Below are 11,285 nucleotides of genomic sequence, written 5' to 3' on the forward strand. Positions count from 1 at the left end.
GCAACAGACAAAGAAGGGAAGACAGGGAACATGTAGAAAATTCAAATCTGGAAATGAATCCCAGTGGAAGTGCTTTTATTTCTTTCCTTAATGCCACACTGAAGAAGTATTGGTGACCCTGAGTTAATCACTGATGTGTTGAATCCACACAACAGGCCCTCTGTTGTTGTTTTGTTAAACTTACATAGAATCAATCTGCCTTCTATGTACTCTTGCTGACACCTATACATTTGAGCAACTTCTTTTATGTTAATTAATTTATTTCCTTATTTATTAATGATTTCTGTCTCTTCCCCGCCACCGCCTCCCATTTCCCTCCCCCTCCCCCAATCAAGTCCCCCTCCCTTGTCAGCCCAAAGAGCAATCAGGGTTCCCTGCCCTGTGGGAAGTACAAGGCCCACCCACCTCCATCCAGGTCTAGTAAGGTGAGTATCGAGCAACTGTGATCCCTAATGAAAGACGTTTCTTTAGTCAAAGGGCTCTGGTGAATGCATAGACTCACACCTGGCCAAAGTTTAGAGAAAGCATAACTGTGCAGTTCTCAGACCTCAGCAAGACCTCTGAACTACAACACCCTCCAAGGTTCAGGGACTACTCTGGAAGAGAGAGGCAGAGGTTGTAGATGGTTTCTGTAAAATGGTGTCAAGGACACAATGATCATCACACACAGGAAGGGGTTCTTAAGGCCCCACCCTCAGTGAGGGACTTTTCTTAATGTGTGCTGGGGGATGGGATGCCATAAAAATACAGAAAAAGGAAATTCACATAAGCAGCCACACTTTAACTCTTTGGATTTTAAGGCCAATAGAGTAGTTTGGGTGGTGCTTTTTACTTATGTTAGAGTTGAGTATGGAAACCTCAACAAGGCTGGTCTGTGACTTAGAAAATCCACTAAAATTCATTGACGCCTATTATTGAACTCCAGTTCCTAAAACTGTAATGGCAGGCTCAGATACCCAGAAAGGGGCTCAACCTGGACTTTGGAGGATTTTTGGAGGATAGATAAAAGCCAACATCGCTTAAAAACTTGTGAAGCTAGATCCTCTACCCAAAGGTGTCATTTCTCTTATCACTGGAAGTAGGGAATATTGGCTGCCTGTGGTGTCTATTACCATAATAAGGTACAGACCGGCCTCTAGGCTCCTTCAGTAGCACAAGTACCTGCTGTACAGTTCAAAGTCCATGCTAGTGTTCTAGATCTTCTTCCCTCCTGCCCTCCCCTGACCTTCCTCTCTTTCAGAAGAATCCCTACCCCAGCTTCTCATTCTCTTTCTAAACCTATCTCTCTGTCTCCTCCTGTCTCTATGTTCCTCTCCCTCTTTCTGTGTCTCCTCCTCTGTCTCTCTCCCTCTGCCTCTCCTTTTTCATCTTTCATAGTCAGGTGTTCAGCCAACATCTGTTCCTGGTCTGTCTGATTTGATATGCCACTATCTGTTCTATCTCTGATAGGTATTATAGAAGCTTTCTCCTTAAACATGTCACCAAGACATCATGTCAACAGTTTGTACAATACCAAGAAACAGTTTAAAATATTTTTAAAACATTTTAATGAAATAACTATTATATAGTGAAATCAGTATATATGGTATCAAGAAATATTTAACATCAAACATTGACAATTTCAGGAATATTTTAGAAAATTTATGTTGTTGACATTGCTCCTCATAGGCTCCAGCAGCAACTAAAAAGAAAAGCAAGAATTGTCAGTAGTATCAAGAACATCATTTGTGGCAGTGTCAGGATGAGCAATAACAGAGGCATCACCAGTAGAATCTTATGTAGTATCATGTCACAAGGAATGCCATTGTATTTGAGAAGTGGTGACAATGTGGAGCCTTATTTCATTGGTTTTATTCTCACATGTTGCTTCTTTGGGGGTGTTTATTTCCAAAATGATGCTATCCACATAAGTCACAGTTTATGGACAGAGAAAAATAGAAACTAATATCTAACAGTTACATTTCTCTGCTTAGCCATTCAGACAATACAAGTTTCATGTTAGATGTATTTTCAATATGATTGGAAAAGATAAGCATTTTTTCTAGTTTTAGGTAATAGCTAAAGAGTCCTATATATAGCACAAAATTTAGTTATGATATGTATTGGTGCCAAAGAGAATTGGGTTTCTAGTGCATAAGTCATCATCTATTTAAAACCACTGCTGTGGTCTAACTTACCTTGTTAAACTCATTTTAATGCATGTCACATGTTAAATTAGGTTGAATACCCACATCATCACTGTTGATACAAATTTCAAAAACCATATTCCGGTGGTTATCATCAGCAGTGCCATTGTTGCTTCCCAAAGTGGCAGAACCTTGGAGTGAGTTGCATAGTGGGTGTATTCAGCTGGACTGGTAGCACTGAAATCCTCATTAGCACTCTGAGGGTCGAAAGCGTCACCTGGCACATGAACAAGAGCAGATTCCTGATCAGTAGTGAAGCTATCACACTTGTGTTCTCTTAGAAGCAAGTTTCAAGAACAGGGTCAGAATGTTGCCGAGGAAGAGTGAATGAGGAGGAAGGAGAGAAAATGGTGTCCACGGATTACAGTACCTACAGCCAAGCTGCAGCCCAGCAGGGCTACAGTGCTTACACAGACCAGCCAACTCAAGGATATGCACAGACCACCCAGGCCTATGGGAAACAAAGCTATGGAACCTATGGACAGCCTACTGATATCAGCTCAGAGCACTGCCACCTACAGGCAGACTGAATATGTGACTTCTTATGGACAGCCTCCCACTGGTGATACCACTCCAACTGCCCCCAGTCATACAGCCAGACTGTTCAAGGATGTGGCACTGGTGCTCATGACACCACCACTGCTCCAGTCACCACAGCCCAAGAACCTTGTGCAGCTCAGTCTGCATATGGCACCCAGCCTGCCTACCCAGCCTATGGCCAGCAGCCAGCAGCCGCCGCTGCACCTGCAAGACCACAGGATGCAAACGAGCCCACTGAGACTAGTCAACCTCAATCTATCACAGGGGTTTATAACCAGCCCAGCCTAGGGTATGGACAGAGTAATTACAGATATCCCCAAGCACCTGGGAGCTACCCCATGCAGCCAGTCACTGCATCTCCACCCTATCCTCCTACACATCTTATGCTACACATCCTATCTTCCTCTTCACAACCAACTAGTTATGATCAGAGCAGTTAATCTCAACAGAACATCTATGAGCAACCTAGCAACTATGGACAGCAGAGTAGCTATGGTCAACAAAGCAGCTATGGGCAGCAGCCTCCCATTAGTTACCCCCCTCAGACTGGGTCCTACAGCCAGGCTCCAAGTCAATATAGCCAACAGAGCAGCAGCTACAGGGAACAGAGTTCATTCCGACAGGACCACACCACATGCTGTCGGGGGCAGGAGTCTGGAGGATTTTCCAACCAGGAGAGAACCAGAACATGAGTGGCCCTAATAACCGGGAGAGGAGAAGAAGGGGATTTAATCATGGAGGCATGAGCAGAGGTGGGCAGGGAGGAGGATGCAGTGGAATGGGCATTAGAGACCAAGGTGGCATCAATAAGCCTGGTGGACCCATGGATGAAGGACCAGGTCCTGATCTAGGCCTTCCTATAGATCCTGATGAGGATTCTGACAACAGTGCAATTTATGTGCAAGGTTTAAATGACAATGTGACTCTGGATGATCTGGCAGACTTCGGTAAGCAGTGTGGGGTTGTTAAGATGAACAAGAGAACTGGGCATCCCATGATCCACATCTATTTGGATAAGGAGAGAGGAATGCCTAAAGGGGATGCCACGGTGGCCTATGAAGATCTGCCAACTGCCAAGGCTGCTGTGGAATGGTTGGATGGAAAGGATTTTCAAGGAAGAATACTTAAAGCTTCTCATGCGCGAAAGAAACCTCCAAAGAATAGCATGTGGAGTGCCATGACACCTCGTGAGGGGAGAGGAATGCCACCACTGCTCCGTGGAGGTCATAATAGCTCATGAGGTCCCAAAGGACCCATGGGTTGCAAGGGCGGCATTGGAGGAGACAAAGGGGCTTCACCCCATGAAAACACTGGGGCTACTTAGGAACCCCCATGTGGAGGAGGAAATGTCCAGCAATGAGCAGGAAATTGGCCGTGTCCCATGCAGGTATGTGGAACTCAGAAAATGAACTGGAGAACAGAATGCAACCAGGGTAAGGCCCCAAACCTGAGGGCTTCCTCCCGCAACCCTTCCAACCTCCGGGATGAGATAGTGGCCAAGGCTGCAGTGGTGGCATGCAAGGAAGAAGAGGTGTCCATATGGACCATGGTGGTCCTGGAGAATTGTTCCGAGGTAGCAGTGGTGGAGGCACATATGACTTCAGAGTTGTCCGAATATTGGAACGAGTTAGCTTTGGTGGAGGAACATGACATGGTCCTGTGGGCCCTCCTGGACCATTGTTGGAACAGGTGGACTGAAGAAGATGTGGACCTGGAGGACCTGCGTAAGTGGATAAAGGCAAGAACAGTCAGGAACTTAGAGAACGGCCCTACTAGAGAGACCTGCAGAGCTACATGGATGACCAGATTTATTTTTTAAAACCAGAAAATGTTTTAAATTTAGAATTCCACATTTATAATGTGGCCACGAAGGCATAATTATTACTGTGTGTACTTTAGTATTTTCAGCATTTGTGAAGAAATATTAAAACAAGTTAAATGGTAGGTGACTGAGTTTTTTTTTTCTTTTAAAGATGCCTGTTTTAAGACATAACAATGGGAACCCCTTGTGAGCATACTCAGTATCATTGTGGAGAACCGAGAGGGCCCCTTCTTGTAACAAAATTCATGGTTGTGAATGTTTTCACATACATTCCAATTTTTTTTAACTGTGAAATAATTAATGTTGCAGAGGGTCCATGTTGTCTCCAGTATGGCTACCAAGAGGAAGCTCAGAGTCAGCATGTGGCATCCCCTTGCATGCCAACGGTAAGACCTAAAGAATGTTTGTGATCCATTGTGGGGTCGTGAAGTCTAATTTTCTCTGAATCCTAAAGAATGTCACGTCTGTGACTTGTACCTGGAGATGAAGGTAACTCAGTGTTGGCGGTAGGCAGGGGCACAATGCCATCCTCATCCTTTGCAGGACGAAATTCTTCTTTCTTGGTTTCTTCAACCTTTAAGGAAAGTTTGAGATGTAAGATTTCATTAAAATGTCACTAAGTATACTCACTTTAGAAGAACTTATCTGTTAATGCCAGGGTCCTGATTTATAGTCCAGAAATATTTGTTTGCTCAGTGAAATTTTATCACTGTTACTACTGTTATTGTGTAACCTTTGCTTCCTTTCTGTTTGATTCAAAGCCCAGAGTTTGAGGACCTTAAAAGGGGACTTGCTCAGCTTTATATGTGTGTGTGTGTGTGTGTGTGTGTGTGTGTGTGTGTGTGTGTGTGTGCGTGTGTGTCTTAAGGGGTGGGCAGAGAATAAACTTCACAAGGTGGCTCTCTGTTTTCACCTGGTGAGGCTGCCCTGGTGGCATGCAGCGAGGAGGATGCAGACTTTCTGCCCGTGTTGGTCCTGCAGAAATGACCCGAGGTAGCACTGGTGGAGGCACATATGGCTTCAGAGTTGTCAGAATCTTGGACCGAGTTAGCTTTCGTGGAGGAACCTGACATGGTCCTGTGGGCCCTCCTGGACCAGCAGAGAGAATAGTCAGGAACTTTGATACTGGCCCTACTAGAGAGACCTGCAGAGCTGCATGGATGACCAGATTTATTTTTTAAAACCAGAAATGTTTTAAATTTAGAATTCCACATATATAATATTGGCCACAAAATCATGATTATTACTGTGTGTACTTTAGTGTTTTCACCATTTGTGAAGAAAAATTGAAACACGTTAAATGGTAGTTGACTGAATTTTTTTTCTTTTAAAGATGCGTGTATTAAGACTTAACAAAGGGAACCCCTTGTGAGCATACTAAGTATCATTGTGGAGAAACGAGAGGGCCCCTTTTGTAACAAAGATCAGGGTTTTGATTGTTTTCAAATACATTCCAATGTTTTAACTGTCAAATAAATAATGTTTCAGAGGGTACATGGTGTCACCAGTGTGGCTACCAAGAGGAAGCTAAGAGTCAGCATGTGGTCTCCCCCTTGCATGCCCAGTGTATGTCCTAAGGAACGTGTGTGATCCATTGTAGTGTTGTCAAGTGTAATTTTCACCGAATCCTCTGTGACTTTTACCTGGAGATGAAGGTAATTCAGTGTTGGTGGTAGAAAGGGGCACAAAGCCATCCTCATCCTTTGCAGGATGAAATTCTTCTTTCTTGGTTTCTTCAACCTTTAAGGATAGTTTGAGATGTAAATTTTCATTAAAATGTCACTAAGTTTTATTCACTTTAGAAGAACTTATCTGTTAATGCCAGGGTCTTGTTTTATAGTCCCCAAATATTTGATTGCTCAGTGAAATTTTATCACTGTTACTACTGTTATTGTGGAACCTTTGCTTCCTTTCTGTTTGATTCAAAGCACAGAGTTTGAGAACCTTAAAAGGGGACCTGCTAAGCTTTATCTGTTCGTGTGTGTGTGTGTGTGTGTGTGTGTGTGTGTGTGTGTGTGTGTTTAGGGGTAGGCAGAGAATAAACTTCACAAGGTGGCTCTCTGTTTTCACCTGGTGAGGCTGCCCTGGTGGCATGCAGCGAGGAGTAGGCAGACTTTCTGCCTGTGGTGGTCCTGCAGAAATGACCCGAGGTAGCACTGGTGGAGGCACATATGGCTTCAGAGTTGTCAGAATCTTGGACCGAGTTAGCTTTCGTGGAGGAACATGACATGGTCCTGTGGGCCCTCCTGGACATGCAGATATAACAGTCAGGAAGTTAGATACCGGCCCTCCAAGAGAGACCTGCAGAACTACATGATGTCAAGATTTATTTTTTAACACAAGAAATGTTTTAAATTTAACATTATACATGTATAATGTTGGCCACAAAATCATGATTATTACTGTGTGTACTTTAGTGTTTTCACCATTTGTGAAGAAACATGAAAACAAGTTAAATGGCAGTTGACTGAGGTTTTTTTTTTCTTTTAAAGATGCTTGTTTTAAGACTTAACAATGGGAACCCCTTGTGAGCATACTCAGTATCATTGTGGAGAACCGAGGGGGCCCCTTCTCGTAACAAAGATCATGGTTTTGATTGTTTTCAAATACATTACAATTTTTTTTAAATGTCAAATAAATAATGTTTAAGAGGATACATGGTTTCACCAGTGTGGCTAACAAGAGGAAGCTCAGAGTCAGCATGTGGTCTCCCCCTTGCATGCCCAGTGTAAGTCCTAAGGAACGTGTGTGATCCGTTGTAGTGTTGTGAAATGTAATTTTCTCCGAATCCTCTGTGACTTGTACCTGGAGATGAAGGTAATTCAGTGTTGGCGGTAGACATGGGCACAATGACATCCTCATCCTTTGCAGGATGAAATTCTTCTTTCTTGGTTTCTTCAACCTTTAAGGAAAGTTTGAGATGTAAATTTTCATTAAAATGTCACTAAGTTTTATTCACTTTAGAAGAACTTATCTGTTAATGCCAGGGTCTTGATTTATAGTCCCCAAATATTTGTTTGCTCAGCGAAATTTTATCACTGTTACTACTGTTATTGTGTAACCTTTGATTCCTTTCTGTTTGATTCAAATCCCAGATTTGAGAACCTTAAAAGGGGACCTGCTCAGCTTTATATGTTTGTGTATGTGTGTGTGTGTGTGTGTGTGTGTGTGTGTGTTTAGGGGTGGGCAGAGAATAACCATCACAAGGTGGCTCTCTGATTTCACCTGGTGAGGCTGCGCTGGTGGCATGCAGCGAGGAGAATGCGGACTTTCTGCCTGTGGTGGTCCTGCAGAAATGACCCGAGGTAGCACTGGTGGAGGCACATATGGCTTCAGAGTTGTCAGAATCTTGGACCGAGTTAGCTTTCGTGGAGGAACATGATATGGTCCTGTGGGCCCTCCTGGACCTGCAGAGAGTACAGTCAGGAACTTAGATACCGGCCCTACTAGAGAGACCTGCAGAGCTGCATGGATGACCAGATTTATTTTTTAAACCAGAAAATGTTTTAAATTTAGAATTCCACATTGATACTATTGGCCACAAAATCATGATTATTACTGTGTGTACTTTAGTATTTTCACCATTTGTGAAGAAACATGAAAACAAGTTAAATGGTAGTTGACTGAATTTTTTTTTTCTTTTAAAGATGCTTGTTTTAAGACTTAACAATTGGAACCCCTTGTGAGCATACTCAGTATCATTGTGGAGACCTGAGAGGGCCCCTTCTTGTAACAAAGATTATGGTTTTGATTGTTTTCAAATACATTACAATTTTTTTTAAACGTCAAATAAATAATGTTTAAGAGGATACATGGTGTCACCAGTGTGGCTAACAAGAGGAAGCTCAGAGTCAGCATGTGGTCTCCCCCTTGCATGCCCAGTGTAGGTCCTAAGGAACATGTGTGATCCGTTGTAGTGTTGTGAAGAGTAATTTTCACCGAATCCTCTGTGACTTGTACCTGCAGATGCGGGTAATTCAGTGTTGGCGGTAGGCAGAGGCACAATGCCATCCTCATCCTTTGCAGGACGAAATTCTTCTTTCTTGGTTTCTTCAACCTTTAAGGAAAGTTTGAGATGTAAGTTTTCATTAAAATGTCACTAAGTTTACTCACTTTAGAAGAACTTATCTGTTAATGCCAGGGTCTTGATTTATAGTTCCCAAATATTTGTTTACTCAGTGAAATTTTATCACTGTTACTACTGTTATTGTGTAACCTTTGCTTCCTTTCTGTTTGATTCAAAGCCCAGAGTTTGAGAACCTTAAAAGGGGACCTGCTCAGCTTTATGTGTGTGTGTTTGTGTGTGTGTGTGTGTGTGTGTGTGTGTGTGTGTGTGTGTGTTTAGCGGTGGGCAGAGAATAACCATCACAAGGTGGCTCTCTGATTTCACCTGGTGAGGCTGCCCTGGTGGCATGCAGCGAGGAGAATGCGGACTTTCTGCCTGTGGTGGTCCTGCAGAAATGACCCGAGGTAGCACTGGTGGAGGCACATATGGCTTCAGAGTTGTCAGAATCTTGGACCGAGTTAGCTTTCGTGGAGGAACATGACATGGTCCTGTGGGCAATCCTAAACATGCAGAGAGAACAGTCAGAATCTAAGACACCGGCCCTACTAGAGAGACCTGCAGAACTACATGGATGTCCAGATTTATTTTTTCAAACCAGAAATGTTTTAAATTTAAAATTCCACATTTATTATGTTGGCCACAAGTCAAGATTATTACTGTGTGTACTTTAGTATTTTCACCATTTGTGAAGAAACATGAAAACAAGTTAAATATTAGTTGATTGAGTTTTTTTTTCCTTTTAAAGATGCTTGTTTTAAGATTTAACAATGGGAACCCCTTGTGAGCATACTCAGAATCATTGTGGAGAACCTAGAGTGGCCATTCTTGTAAAAAAATTTATGGTTGTGAATGTTTTCAAATACATTCCAAATTTTTTTAAATGTCAAATAAATAATGTTTCAGAGGGTACATGGTGTCACCAGTGTGGCTAACAGGAGGAAGCTCAGAGTCAGCATGTGTTCTCCCCCTAGCATGCCCAGTGTAAGTCCTAATGAACGTGTGTGATCCATTGTAGTGTTGTGAAGAGTAATTTTCTCTGAATCCTCTGTGACTTGTACCTGGAGATGAAGGTAATTCAGTGTTGGCGGTAGACATGGGCACAATGACATCCTCATCCTTTGCAGGATGAAATTCTTCTTTCTTGGTTTCTTCAACCTTTAAGGAAAGTTTGAGATGTAAATTTTCATTAAAATGTCACTAAGTTTTATTCACTTTAGAAGAACTTATCTGTTAATGCCAGGGTCTTGATTTATAGTCCCCAAATATTTGTTTGCTCAGCGAAATTTTATCACTGTTACTACTGTTCTTGTGTAACCTTTGCTTCCTTTCTGTTTGATTCAAAGCCCAGAGTTTGAGAACCTTAAAAGGGGACCTGCTCAGGTTTATATGTTTGTCTATGTGTGTGTGTGTGTGTGTGTGTGTGTGTGTGTGTGTGTGTGTGTTTAGGGGTGGGCAGAGAGTAACCATCACAAGGTGGCTCTCTGATTTCACCTGGTGAGGCTGTGCTGGTGGCATGCAGCGAGGAGGATGCGGACTTTCTGCCTGTGGTGGTCCTGCAGAAATGACCCGAGGTAGCACTGGTGGAGGCACATATGGCTTCAGAGTTGTCAGAATCTTGGACCGAGTTAGCTTTCGTGGAGGAACATGATATGGTCCTGTGGGCCCTCCTGGACCTGCAGAGAGTACAGTCAGGAACTTAGATACCGGCCCTACTAGAGAGACCTGCAGAGCTGCATGGATGACCAGATTTATTTTTTAAACCAGAAAATGTTTTAAATTTAGAATTCCACATTGATACTATTGGCCACAAAATCATGATTATTACTGTGTGTACTTTAGTATTTTCACCATTTGTGAAGAAACATGAAAACAAGTTAAATGGTAGTTGACTGAATTTTTTTTTTCTTTTAAAGATGCTTGTTTTAAGACTTAACAATTGGAACCCCTTGTGAGCATACTCAGTATCATTGTGGAGACCTGAGAGGGCCCCTTCTTGTAACAAAGATTATGGTTTTGATTGTTTTCAAATACATTACAATTTTTTTTAAACGTCAAATAAATAATGTTTAAGAGGATACATGGTGTCACCAGTGTGGCTAACAAGAGGAAGCTCAGAGTCAGCATGTGGTCTCCCCCTTGCATGCCCAGTGTAGGTCCTAAGGAACATGTGTGATCCGTTGTAGTGTTGTGAAGAGTAATTTTCACCGAATCCTCTGTGACTTGTACCTGCAGATGCGGGTAATTCAGTGTTGGCGGTAGGCAGAGGCACAATGCCATCCTCATCCTTTGCAGGACGAAATTCTTCTTTCTTGGTTTCTTCAACCTTTAAGGAAAGTTTGAGATGTAAATTTTCATTAAAATGTCACTAAGTTTACTCACTTTAGAAGAACTTATCTGTTAATGCCAGGGTCTTGATTTATAGTTCCCAAATATTTGTTTACTCAGTGAAATTTTATCACTGTTACTACTGTTATTGTGTAACCTTTGATTCCTTTCTGTTTGATTCAAAGCCCAGAGTTTGAGAACCTTAAAAGGGGACCTGCTCAGCTTTATGTGTGTGTGTTTGTGTGTGTGTGTGTGTGTGTGTGTGTGTGTGTTTAGCGGTGGGCAGAGAATAACCATCACAAGGTGGCTCTCTGATTTCACCTGGTGAGGCTGCCCTGGTGGCATG

At 42.6% G+C, this 11,285-nt stretch overlaps 1 pseudogene; it reads left to right on the top strand.

Annotated features, from left to right (window-relative positions):
• Nucleotides 1-2,533: 2,533 nt before the first annotated feature.
• LOC121459722 lies at nucleotides 2,534-4,502 on the top strand (annotated as a pseudogene).
• The last annotated feature ends 6,783 nt before the right edge of the window (nucleotides 4,503-11,285 follow it).

The sequence above is a fragment of the Microtus oregoni genome, unplaced genomic scaffold (genome assembly GCF_018167655.1).
Source record: "Microtus oregoni isolate MIOR12 unplaced genomic scaffold, Mior012 000019F_ref0000042, whole genome shotgun sequence".
Classification (NCBI taxonomy): domain Eukaryota; kingdom Metazoa; phylum Chordata; class Mammalia; order Rodentia; family Cricetidae; genus Microtus; species Microtus oregoni.